Consider the following 13,651-nt stretch of genomic DNA (forward strand, 5'->3'; position numbering starts at 1 on the left):
AAGTAGGAGGAAAAACAGCGCAGGGTGGGCGTCCAGTGGCCCCTGTGGAATCGGAGAAAGGGATTTATCGGTAAGTACCAAAATCCTGACTTCTCCTTCATCCACTAGGGGCCACTGGAGTGCAGATACAATGGGGACGTCCCAGAGCGCCTAAGACGGGAGGGAGAGCGCTGAGAGTCCTGCAAAACCGCTCTGCCAAACCGTGACACAGAGGCAGCAAAAGTGTCAAACCTGTGAAACTTGACAAACGTATGTCGGCCCGACCAAGTGGCAGCGCAACATAAAGTAGTCATGGAAACCCTGCGGGTGGCCACCCACGAATGTCCCACAGAGTGCGTAGAGTGCGCCGAAATGGAAGACAGTGTCTCTCGAGAAACCGTCAGAGCAGCCGGCCTGATGGTCAGACGTAGCGAACGTCTGCTTGGAAACCGGCCATCCAGGACGGGGGCATCGTACAGAACAAACAAGAAATCAGACCTCCGAATAGCTAAAGTCCTATCCACATAGATTCGGAGTGCTACATCATCCAAAGATCTCGAAATTCGGTGAATCCGCCGAGAGGGCCGGAACCACAAGTGGTTGATTTATGTGACAAGCTGACACCACCTGCGGAAGAAACGACATTGGAGTATGGAGCTCAGCCGAAACCTCATGGAATATCAGGTAAGGAGGCTGACGAGAGAGAGACCCAAGTTTCGACACCCATCTGGCCGAAGCCAGAGCCAGGCGAAGGACCACCTTCCAGGTGAGAGATTTCAGCTCCACCGACTCCAGACATTTTAATAACGGAGGCTGCAGAAGAGTGAGAACCAGTTTGAGGTCCCATGATGCTGTTGGAGGACGAAAGGGAGGCTGCATTCAGAGAACTCCCTGCAAGAAAGTCCGAACTTCCAGCAGCAAAGCCAATTTCCTTTGGAAGAGAACCGTAAGAGACCTGAACCTCAGGTGAACCTAGTTGAATCTCTGCCGAGAAAACCGCCTGGCGAAAATGAAGAAGGCGGCTAAATGAAAAACCGAAGGGGAAACCTCTCGTCGTCCACACCAGGCCACATAAAGTTTCCAAAGTGGTAATAGTGAGACAATGTGACTGACCTTCCGAACTCTGAGCATAGTAGGTATAACCGAACGAGGGAACTCCTTCTTAGAAGGTCTTAACAGCCACGCCGTAAGATGAAGCCTGCGTAAGGCTGAACAAAGAAAAGGACCCTGTTGAAGTAGATTGTCCCGGAGAGGCAGGAGCCAAGGCTCCTCTACTGACAACAGGTGTAGGGCGGACATCCAAGTCCTGCGTGGCCAATCTGGAGTCACCAGGAGGACTAGCGCTTATTCTCCCTTTATGCGTTGCAGAAAACGAGGTAGCAACAGGAAAGGAGGAAAGATAAACTAACCAGAAGTTCCAAGGAGCTGTGAGGGCATCCACGGCTACTGCCGCTAGGGCTCTCGTCTGAGTAGTAAAGGGGCAGTTGAAGAGTCAGTCGGAACGCCACAAGGTCGAAAGAGGTCACCCCCATCAGCGGACCAGCTGACGAAACACGGGATTGAGTATCCACTCACCCGGGTGCCTGACCTGGCGGCTGAGAAAATCGGGTTCCCTGGCATGGATTGTTTTTCTCTGCCCAGAGGATGGCATTGGTGACCTATCTCAGCACCGCACATGTGTCTGAAGAGAGAGGAGCTTGTCCTGAGGAAGGAAACATCCTCTGACAGACCGTGTTGATAATCATCCCGAAGAGCAGAAACTGTGCAAGGGGCATAAATGAGACCCGTGCCTAATCGCAAGATCCTGGGTTATCCGGATATTCTGAAGCAACAGGTCTGCAGAGTGGGTCTCCAGCATTAGATTTTCCCGCTAGGGGACAATCGTCACTCCCTGCCTTTGAAGTAGGGCCATCCTGACTGCCATGACCTTCGTGAACACTCTGGTAGCAGAAGAGAGACCGAACAGAAAGGTCTGAAAGTGGAAATGAGCAACCTGTATTGCGAACCGGAGAAAAGCCTGATGAGGAAGCCAAATGGGAACATGTAAGCAGGCATCCTTGATGTGCAAGGACGCCTAAAATCGTTTTGCTCCAAACTGGCAATAACAGACTGAAGGGATTCCTCAAAAATGGAATGAGAGCCTTTAAGTTCAGAATAGGACTGGCCAAGCCGTCCGGCTTCGGTACGGTAAAAAGGCCAGAAAAATAACCCCGTTTCCGATGTGAGGAAACAGGGATCAGCACCCTTGCGGATAGAAGCTTCAGGAACGCCGCCTGTAGGACGACCCTCATGTCGTCGGAAACCGGCAAACCCGTGGTGAAGAAGCACTGAGGCGGTTGGATTCTAAAATTGAGCATGTAACTGCAAGTGATGAGAAACCAAACCCAAGCATCTAGACATGATTGTACCCAGCTCTCCCTGAAAATCCACAGACAAGCGCCCACCGTAGGATCCCCCAGGTGGGAGGGAGGCCCGCTATGCGATGGGTGTGGTGGAGGACCTACCATCAGACTGGGCCGAGGTTGTTGAACCTCGGCCTCATACTTCGATCCACGGGTGACGTAGGCACCGCCCCTGGCGTGGCCTCGAAACCTGGAAGAGGCACAAAAGGACCGGTATAAGGCCGTCGAGGAGCTGGAGCTGCAGTGGGAAGATAAGTGGACTTACTGCCTGGATTTCTCAGGCAACTGGGGGTAAGATCCTTCCCAACCAGGACCGTAAAGGGCAATGCCCCAGCTGCCCTCTAGGATCCAGTATCTGCCTGCCACTGTCGCAGCCAGAGAGCTCTTCGGGTCAAAATAGACAAAGCGGAAAATCAGGCCCGAGTTTATAGTCATCCTTGGAGATCTCAAAAGGATACAAAGCAAATTCGCCAATATGAACTGCCCAAGGTATCAGTTGATCCTGATGCAAAGCATCCTGTAGCCCTGAGGACAATTGTTCCCCAACAACCTACCTGCGCCGGGCAAAGTAGAACCCCTGCTGCCGCATATCTCTCTGACTGCTCCTTCAGCGGGGTTGCTCCAGGAACCGGCAGCTTCTTGGACCGGCGAGACACCGAGGGGTATACAAGGGGAGGTGCTCATATCGTTTCCTGCTATCTTCGGGGAAAGGATAGGAAGACAAAATTGTTTGATATCTGAAATTGTGCATCTGGATTTTTCCAGGCCGCCGTCAGCGCATCCAGCTCATCCAAAACTGGAAAACTCTCTGTCCGTTTCCGAACCCCGAGGGACGTGAAGTGTCCAGTTCCGACTTTCACCTGCAGCACCAGACGAACTGCTGCAATAAGCGCCTCGATACCCTGAGACGCTGGTTCAGATTCCACAGAAAACCGATCGTCATCAGTATCCTGGACATCTCTCGCCTCCTCCAAGAGAGGCGTCTCATCAGCAGAGTCGTATAACATTGAGGTTAGCCAGCTCTTTTTTTTTTTGAAACCTGGGGAGGAGAAATGACGGACGGGGGGTCTCTGGTTAAAAGCGACCTTACCTGTGTAAGCTGAGCTGCCCAAACAGGAGCGTCCTACAGCTGTGTTGAGGGCTGAACAGATGGCTCCGCCGCACAATCCTCATATAACGGGGAATTCTCTGACTGTCCTGTCCTGAGTGAACCTCGCAGAACGTTTTTGACATGTGAAAACAGTTTGTGCTGCCTTGGAACCTTTTCCAGCCATGCCAGCACCTTTTAGTTAAACTAAAAGAAAAGGGGGATTAAAGAAGTGTAGCCCTATGTAATCCCTGCACTATAACGTGCAGTGACAAGCACGTTTCACTATCTGATGCCACACACATTCCCCAAATTACAAACAGTATTCGTACCACCTGTGGTGTTTTCAATAGACTCTGGTCTTCGCCCACTACAAGAAAAAGGTGTGAAACAAAGGAATAATAAAGGTAGGGCAGTTCCCCCCCCTTATGTAGTGTACTGCTAAATTAGTAAAACAGGTGCAATACCGGTTTCTTGTAAACTCCGCTGGTTGCATAAAATGGCGGCCAGCCTGTGAGAAAAGCCGGGGGAAAATTCTAAGTGGCAAGGTAAAGATATGTGGGACTTAAACACAGGTCTGTACTTGGATGTCCCTGTTATTAGAATAAATTGCGGTGGAAGTGGTGGGATGCTGGTTTGTAGCTCTAACCACTATATCCTATGATTTGCTATTGTGCTGAGCCACAGTGGCTTTATATGTCCAAACCAGCGGCCTCTGTGTTGTACTAACAACACTAGTCTCTTTTTAATGGGGCACTGGAGACCTGAGAGCTGAAGTCTGGTAGAACCCCCCCCCCCCCCCCCCCCCCCCCCCACTATGGCGCCTATTATTAAAACTAACAGCGCTAGCGGTACCGCTAACACAGGGAACTGAAAAGCCCTGGCTTCTGGTAACTGAAGCCAGGGTTATACTCACCGTGCTGGCCGGGCGACTGAGGGGACGACCCCAACTCCCAATCTCCTCCCCAAACCCCTTCCCCCGGTTATGGCGCCCAGTCTAAACTCCAGAAGCGCAATCGTAGCGGGGAGAGCCCTGCATCCCCCACCAGCAATGCCAATGCGAGCCGGGGGGGAGGGGGGGTATACTTACCGCTGCCGGTTCTTGTGTTGATGGAGTGGCCCCGACACATGCCGGCCATCTTCAGAGAGCCAGCGTCTCCTTCAGCCGGGGATCCATCCCAAGCCGCATGCAGCTGCGATGGGACCCTGCCGGCAGTTCCCGCGGTGCAGACTGGCAGAGGCAGAGCTGCCAGTCTGTGAGTGTAAAAAGAAGAATAAATAAAAATAAAAAATCTTCATTAGTCCCAGGAGTGACCAGCTCCCTTGGGCACACATTAGACTGGCTTGGAGGGGGGACATAGTAGGGGAGGAGCTAGTCACATGGTTATAAATTTAAAGTGCCAGCTCCCAGTCACTGCCTAGTATATCCCTATTGTTTCTGCACTCCAGTGTCCCCTAGTGGATGAAGGAGAAAGGACCTTGTAGCTAGAGATCTGGAATTCCTCTTATATGTATTTTAGAAGTGTTTTATTGTATTTTGTATGTAGACATTTCCAAACGAACCCTTCCACTCCAGTCAGCAGCTAGCTCTCTACCTTCTGCTGAATTTGGATTCTTCCTTCCAGAGCTACCGAAGCAGTACAGGAACTGGCCAGCAGAGGTCTGTACTGAGCACAGTGTCCCTATTCAGTTAAATGATGAGGATTCCATGGGAGGAACTCTGGAATCAGTCACTTTCCCTGATTCTGCAGAGTTAGATGACCTATTTAAGATGGCCTCTCAAAATCCAGACAAAAAATGGCAAGTGTCAAAAAGATTTTTGCACACTTACCCATGTGCTCGTGACGGTAGGAAATTCTGGGAAGAACTCTCGGGGGGTTGATGTATCAGTCTCTCGACTGGCAGAAAAGGTGGTGCTGCCTGCCCCGAGCTCCTTTACCATAAAGGACCCCGGGGACAGAAAAATAGAGACTACACTGAAGTCTATCTACACAGCAGCGCAGGTGTATCGCAAAGGCCGGTCATAACGGGTTGCTGGATGACCCATGCCATGCATTCGTCGGCTACTCAAATTCAGGATGGCCTCTCTGGGGGTATGCCTCTGGTTGCTACGGTGACTCTCCTGAAGCACATTCAGGACACTGCACGTGTCCTGTGTGACTCGCTCAAGGATATGGGCAATATTAGGACTTCTGCCATGGCGGTGTCGGCGCGCAGGGCCTTGTGGTTGCTTCAGTGGATAGCGGACGCAGAATCCAAGCGCAGTGTGGAATCCCTCCCCTTTTCTGATGAATGGCTCTTTGAGGATGAGTTGGATACGTGGATTTCCAAAGTCACTGCTGGGGAAATCCACGTTTCTCCCCTCGGTGCCCCGCCGGCTAGGCATTCCTACCCAGGGCCATCTCTTCAGTCCTTTCGGTCTAACAGATTTCAATCTAGTGCCTCCGATGCATATAGAGGCAAGACAAAAAGACCTGCAAACACCGGATTTCAGAAACAGAGCACCAGTTCTGCTTCTACTAACTCCTCAGAATGACTGTGCCCACCCACCCCGAGGGGATCTCGAGGTGGGAGCTCGTCTGCGTCACTTCAGCCGCGTCTGGGAGGTTTCCTACCAGGATACCTGGGTCAGGGACCTCGTTTCTCAGGGCTACAAGCTGGAGTTTGACGGTGCCTCTCCCCAACGATTTTTCAAATCAAGCTTACCAGCTTTGGAGGATACGCAAGATACGTTGCAACAGGCCATCCAAAAGTTTGTCCAGTCCCACGTCATTGTTCCAGTACCAATACCACAACGAGGCAGGGGGTATTACTCCAATCTGTTGGTGGCACCAAAGCCGGACTGTTCAGTAAGGCCCATTTTGAATCTAAAGTCCTTGAACCCTTAACTAAAGGTTTTCAAGTTCAAAATGGAATCTTGATAGCAGTGTTTGTGGGCCTGGAAGAACAGTAATTAATGGTTTCCTTGGATATCAAGGATGCCTACCTTCATATTCCGATTTGGCCACATCATCAGGCTTATCTGAGGTTTGCCCTCCTGGACGCTCACAACGCTCACTACCAGTTCCAGGCACTACCCTTCGGCCTGTCCACCGCTCCGAGGGTATTCACAAAGGTAATGGCGGAGATGATGTTCCGGGTCCGGGGGTCAATGGTGTCCCTTACCTGGACAATCTTCTGATAAAAGCAAGATCCAGGGAGCATTTATTGCTCCATATCGACCACACTATCCAACTTCTGTCACGCCATGGGTGGATTCTCAATTTGGAGAAGTCCCACCTGGAACCAACTCAGCAGCTCCTGTTCCTGGGGATGTTACTGGATACTGTGGCCCAGAAGGTGTTCCTCCCGGAGGACAAAGCGAGAACACTTCAGGAGATGGTGTGCATGGTGCTCCGACTTGCTTTAGTATCCATCCATCTTTGCATAAGATTGTTGGGGAAGATGGTCGCCTCATACGAGACGATCCAATATGGAAGGTTCCATGCCAGAACGTTTCAATTGGATCTCCTGAGCAAGTGGTCCGGATCACATCTCCAGATGCACCGGATGATTCGGCTGTCACCTCAGGCCAGGATTTCCTTCCTATGGTAGGAAATCCTCCAATCTCCTGGAAGGCCGGAGTTTCAGGATTGGACCCTCCTCACAAAGGATGCGAGTCTGAGAGGATGGGGTGCTGTCACCCAAGGGGCGCAGTTCCAGGGCAGGTGGTCAGCCCATGAAGCCCTCCTTCCGATCAACATTCTGGAACTTCGGGCGATCTACAATGCTCTGTTTCAGGCCTCTCCTCAAGGATCACGCGATCCAAGTACAGTCTGACAACGCCACAGCAGTGGCGTACGTCAATTGGCAAGGAGGGACAAAAAGCAGAGCCTGCATGCGAGAGGTGTCAAAGATACTCCTCTGGGCAGAAAGAAATGCAAGAGCAATGTCCGCAATCTTCATTCCGAGAGTGGACAACTGGGAAGTGGACTTTCGAGTCGTCACGATCTCCACCCGGGGGAGTGGGGACTCCACCATCAGGTGTTCCAGCAGATCATCCACCGGTGGGGCTGCTCACAAATAGACATGATGGCTTCTCGACTCAACAAGAAGCTTCGCTGATATTGCTCATGAACCAGGGACCCTCAGAAAAGGGCAGTGGATGCACTGACGTCGCCTTGGCCTTACTGGCTGGTCTACCTGTTTTCCTCCCATTCTGTTGCTCCCAAGGGTGCTCAAGCAAATCAGAATCAAGGAGTCCAGGCAATTCTGATTGCCCCGGATTGGCCTCGGAGGGCTTGGTACGTGGATATTCAGGACATGTCCGTCGAAGGCCCTTCGCCTCTACCACTAAGAAGAGAGATCTTCGGCAAGGACCGTTCGTCTACCCGGAGATTGAGCGGAACATCCTAGCTCACAAGGGCCTTCCCAAAAAGGTTATTGCTACCATGGTTCAGGCCAGGAAACCTGTGACGTCAAAACACTATCATCATATCTGGAGAAGATATGTCTCTTGGTGCGAGGAACACACGTTTCTTTTTCATCCACTAGGGGTCACTGGAGTACTCTTGGGATATGGACGGCTTCCGCAGGAACAGGGCACTGAATATTTAAATTTAGAACACTCCACCCCTCCATATCCCGGAGTACCTCAGTGTTTTTTCTGTGCTCAAGTAGCAACAGGCTTGTGTGGCTTAGTCCACAATTATTTTGAATATTTTTATTTTTTTGTTAATATTTTTTTTTTTTCATACCACATCCCTTTCCCCCTTCCAAAAGGCCAGGGTCAGGGATAGTGGAAGCTGCTACAAGCAGCTGTGGCGTGTCGGTCCTCACCAAAAGAGCGCCAGAGCAGACATCCTGCAGAAAGGCTGGCCGGTGCTTACAGAGAAGCCCCGTCGGAGCCTCACCACAGGAGTCCAGGTATGTTGGGGGACGGGGCGGTCAGTTCACGCTGCCGCCCCGCTGTGTGGGGACACTGTTTCTTACAGCATACAGGCGCCCGCCGCCGCTGCTCAAAGCCACTTTGAGGGACCGCGCTCCCCGCCTCCCGCTGTCTGTTCTCCGGCGCGTCCGGCTCCCGCTGGCCGCCCGCACTACCGCTGGCCGTCCCTTGGTTGCCACTACCCGCGCCCCGGCCCTTTTACATGCTCATTGCCACGGAGCATACGGGGGGGGGGAGAATCACAGCACCATTATAAGTAGCAAGCAGCTGCACGAGGGGGGGCAAGCAGCAGCAGTATGCTAGGCTGCATGGATAATATACATAGGATTTTTGTTACACTATCCAAGGTTATATATCTGTTTTAAAAGATTATGACCTGTACTGTGATTATACTGTAAGCATGGCATGGGGGCCATTTTAAGCATGCTTCCTGTGTCTTCCTATTGTGATTCCAGAACGTTCCAGTACTACATCTCTACTCCACCGGAGGCGCAGGGGTGTTAGTGGGAATTTGGGATCACATTTCATAGGACTGGCCACGTGTACTGCACTTGGCCAGATATATATATCACACACACCTTAGTACTATTTTACGGAGTCGTGCAATTGTCTGTTTTTGTATATTGTATTGTCTGTCTGCATAATGAGTAAGGCACCAGCAAAAACGAAAAAGCAGTTTCACTGCAAGGTCTGTAGCAGTGTGTTACCGGATGGATCTACCACATGTAAAGTATGTTTTGTGGATTCAGTTACGAATACAATTTCTGCTCCGGTTTTAAAGCCAGTTTCCTCCCCGGGCCCTCCATGGGAAATGCTAGCCAATGTGCTGGCTGGGTTGCAATCAGAATTGACCCCCGCTCGACAAGAGCGGGAAGCGGCAAGATCTGAGTCTAGGGTGAGACCGCCAGAACTACCGGAGGCGTCTCAGCCTTGCGAAAGGTCCAAATCCATTTTGGGTAGACGGGATTAATTTCATATGTCTTATGATTTACCTGTTTCGGCTATGTTGCATTCTGACGATTCCATGCTAGACCTCACGGCACAAGATGAGGGTGAGGAGGGCGAAGTGGAGTCAGATAGTGATGATTTTACCAGCCCAGGCATTGATAATCTCATCAGAGCGGTGCGTCAGTCTCTGAATTTTACAGAAACGGAGGAGCCTCTGACAAATGAAGTCGTATTTACTAAACGACAGAGATCTCCAATGTGTTTTCCTGTTTCGGAGTCTCTTAATAAGATGTTAGTAGAAACACGACAGAATCCAGATAAACGGTTTTCTATACCTCACAGATTTAAGTCTAGTTACCCGTTTCCAGACTCGGTGACATGTACATGGGAGAATCCACCAATGGTTGATTCGTCTGTGTCGAAACTTACAAAGAAATTAACCATACCAGTGCCAACTGCTACTACGCTTAAAGACCCTTCAGACCGCAAAATAGAAACTATGCTACAGTCCATGTATATAGCAGCAGGAGTGCTGCTGAGACCTGGGTTGGTTGGCATTTGGGTCACTAAGGCGCTCATAGTATGGATAACAGAACTCAAGTCTGGTCTACATGACGATCACCTTATACTTCTTGCTAATCAAATGTGTGAGGCTGCGGAGTATCTATGTACAGCTTCTATTGACGTCTGTCAGCTCACTTCTCACATTTCATCGTCGCTGGTTACAGTACGACGAGCTCTCTGGCTGCGCTCTTGGCAAGCGGAGGCAGAGGTCAAAAGAGGTATAGAGGCGTTACCTTACGGTGGCGAGAAGTTGTTTGGTCCTGAATTGGACAAATGGATTTCTGAGGCCACGGGAGGAAAGTCTGTTTTCTTACCATTGCCTCCAACGGTACCAAGACGGAGATACTCTGGACCTGCTTTCAAATCCTTTAGACCTCAGCCCTTTCGCGGGCGTGGCAGAGGAACAGCCACGCCTGGTAGACGGGGTCGAGGACGTGGTTTCCAACAAACCAACACAAGTCGTGAACAAGTCACCGACAAGCCAGTGGCATGAAGGGCTCCCAACCCATCTCGGATCTCCAATTGTGGGAGCACGCCTTCAGACGTTCCATTTGGCGTGGTTCCAGACATCCACAGATGGGTGGATCCGCAATTTAGTGTTAAAAGGTTACAAAATAGAGTTCGACTGTCTTCCGCCGCTGCGGTTTTTCAAGACAGGACTACCTCTCTCCGACGACAAGAGGGCGGTTCTGCAAATTGCTATTCAGTCCCTACTGGATTCAGCAGTTTTGATTCAGGTCCCGGTACAACAGCAAGGTCAGGGTTATTATTCCAGTCTGTTTGTGGTACCGAAGCCGGATGGCTCAGTCAGGCCAATATTGAACTTAAAGGGTCTCAATCAGTACGTCACTTACTACAGATTCAAGATGGAATCTCTGCGGTCAGTAATTGCAGGTTTAGAGCCAAAGGAATTCATGATTGCACTAGATCTCAAGGATGCGTACTTTCACATTCCGATTTGGCCACCTCATCAGAAGTTCTTGCGTTTTGCAATACGGCAGAACCATTACCAGTTTCAGGCTCTACCGTTTGGCCTCTCGTCAGCGCCTCGGGTATTCACCAAAGTGATGTCTGTGATGATAACTCATCTCAGGTCCCTGGGAGTGACAATATTTCCGTACTTAGACGATCTGCTCATCAAAGCTCCGTCTCAACAGATGCTTCTCCAACATGCGCTGCTAACGTACAATGTACTGGTTCACCACGGTTGGATTGTCAACTTCAAGAAATCACATCTAATTCCATCTCAACGACTTCAATTCCTAGGTATGATTCTCGATACGGTAAATCAAAAAATTTACCTACCACAACAGAAAGTACAGGTTATTCGCCATCTGGTACAATTAGTGCTCAAGCCACGCACAGTCTCGGTACATTTGTGCATTCGCCTCTTAGGAACAATGGTGGCGGCTTTCGAAGCGCTTCAGTTCGGAAGATTTCACTCACGTCCATTTCAACTGGATGTGCTCGCACAGTGGTCGGGCTCGCATCTGCAGATTCACCACAGAGTGAGGTTGTCGCCACGGGCAAGGGTGTCTCTACTCTGGTGGCTCAAAGTACACAATTTAACCGCAGGGAAACTGTTCGGTGGCTGGAATTGGATAATTCTAACGACGGACACGAGTCTCAGAGGTTGGGAAGCTGTAGTTCAAAATTGTCAGCTCCAGGGTCTCTGGGCGGATCACGAAAGATTGCGGTCTATAAATGTCCTGGAACTCCGCGCAATTTACAATGCGCTACGACAAGCAGTGCACATGCTTCCGTCTCTGACTGTCCAGGTGCAGTCAGACAACGCGACGGCAGTCGCGTACATCAACAAACAAGGAGGAACTAGAAGCCGCATGGCAATGCGGGAAGTAGCTTGAATCCTCAATTGTGCCGAATACCACCAAGTGATATTGTCGGCAGTGTTCATTCCGGGAGTGGACAACTGGGAGGCGGATTATCTCAGCCGTCGGGATTTTCATCCAGGAGAATGGGCATTAAATCCAGAAGTGTTTCACATGTTGGTCCAGAGGTGGGGTTACCCTCAAGTGGACCTGATGGCGTCTCGCCACAATCACCAAACGCCCCAGTATGTGTCCAGAACGAGAGATCCAAAGGCAGTGGCGGTGGATGCTCACAATCGCTTGGCCGTACAGCCTAGTGTATTTGTTTCCACTGCTCCCTCTGTTGCTAAAACGGATCAAAAGAGAGTCGGTCACAGTCATACTAGTGGCGCCTCATTGGCCTCGGAGAGCTTGGTTCTCGGATCTCCGCGGGCTACTCGCAGACTATCCTTGGCCGCTCCCACTACGTCCGGACTTGTTACAACAGAGTCCGTTCCTTTACCCCGATTTAGCGCGGCTGCGTTTGACGGGGTGGCTATTGAGACCGCACTCTTAAGAAGAGAGGGCATTCCAGAATCGGTTATACCAACCATGTTACGAGCTAGGAAGCCGGTTACGGCAGCTCATTATTACAGAATTTGGCGTCCCTATATAGGTTGGTGTGAAGCTCGGAAGTTTCCGACATCATCTTTCAACTTATCCCGTCTTTTGTTATTTCTACAGACGGGGTTAGATGGAGGACTCCGTTTATCTACACTAAAGGCGCAGGTATCTGCGTTGTCAATTTATTTTCAAAGACTATTGGCTCTATTGCCGTCGGTACACACTTTTCTGCAAGGTGTCCTCAGAGTACAGCCTCCATTCATTCCACCTACTGCGCCATGGGACTTGAATCTGGTTTTAGATTTCTTACAGTATTCATATTTCTTTTTCATCCACTAGGGGTCACTGGAGTACTCTTGGGATATGGACGGCGTAGCAGAAACAAAGGCACTGAATATTTAAATTTAGAACTCTCCACCCCTCCATATCCCAGAGTACCTCAGTGTACGAACCCAGTGTTTTTTCTGTGCTCAAAGCACTAACATCGGCTTGTGGGATTCCCACACTTGGTGGAAGATTTTATTAATTTTTCATTTTGACTTTTTAATTTTTGCACTTATCACATCCCTTCCCAGTTTCTGTAAAAACATGGGTCTGGGATAGTGCCGCTGCACGGAGGCAGCGCATGGCGTGTCGGTCCTCACAAAGAGCACCCTCACAGCCACACGCAGCTCACACCTGCTGGAAAGGCTGGACGGAGCTTACTGAAGAAGCCCCGTCATAGCCCTCACTACATGCGGCACGACGAGCAAGGTATGGTGGGGTGTCAGGGCGGTCAGCTCACGCTGCCGCCCTGCTGTGTGGGGAAAGTGCTCCTTTACCGATGGCCCGCCGCTGATTACATACACCCGCCGCTGCTTACAGGTGCCGCCGCTGATTATCCAGCCACCGCTGTACGAGGCCGCCCGAGCCAGCCGCTCTACACTGCCGCTATCTAGGGGGACACAGCTCGGAGCGGCCGCACGTCACTCAGAGACACCGGCCGCTCTTCCGGCGCTGATTACCCGGCCACCGCAGCCCGCCGCTGATTACCCGGCCACTGCTGTACGAGAAACACTGCTCGGAGCGGCCGCACGTCACTTAGACACGCCGCCGCTCTTCCGGACCGCAGCTCCCCGGCGCTATACACAGCGCTCCCCTGCTTCCGCTAGGCTCCCTGCACCCGCTCCCGTCCGCTGCAGGTATAGGGGGGAGAAGCTACCTCACAAGCAGCGCAGCTGCAGGGGGGGTGAGGGGGAGTAAATGCCCATAGCAGCAGCACCATATAGCAAGGCTGCATGGGTTAAGAAGTCATAGGCTGTTCAGCTTTTTA

At 51.1% G+C, this 13,651-nt stretch overlaps 1 protein-coding gene across 6 annotated transcripts in view; it reads left to right on the forward strand.

Annotated features, from left to right (window-relative positions):
- The window catches only part of LARP1 (La ribonucleoprotein 1, translational regulator), a 145,287-nt gene that overhangs the window by 110,370 nt on the left and 21,266 nt on the right, over positions 1 to 13,651 (forward strand). The gene's annotated exons all lie outside the window — the stretch shown is intronic.

The sequence above is a fragment of the Pseudophryne corroboree genome, chromosome 6, assembly GCF_028390025.1.
Source record: "Pseudophryne corroboree isolate aPseCor3 chromosome 6, aPseCor3.hap2, whole genome shotgun sequence".
Taxonomy (NCBI): Eukaryota; Metazoa; Chordata; class Amphibia; order Anura; family Myobatrachidae; genus Pseudophryne; species Pseudophryne corroboree.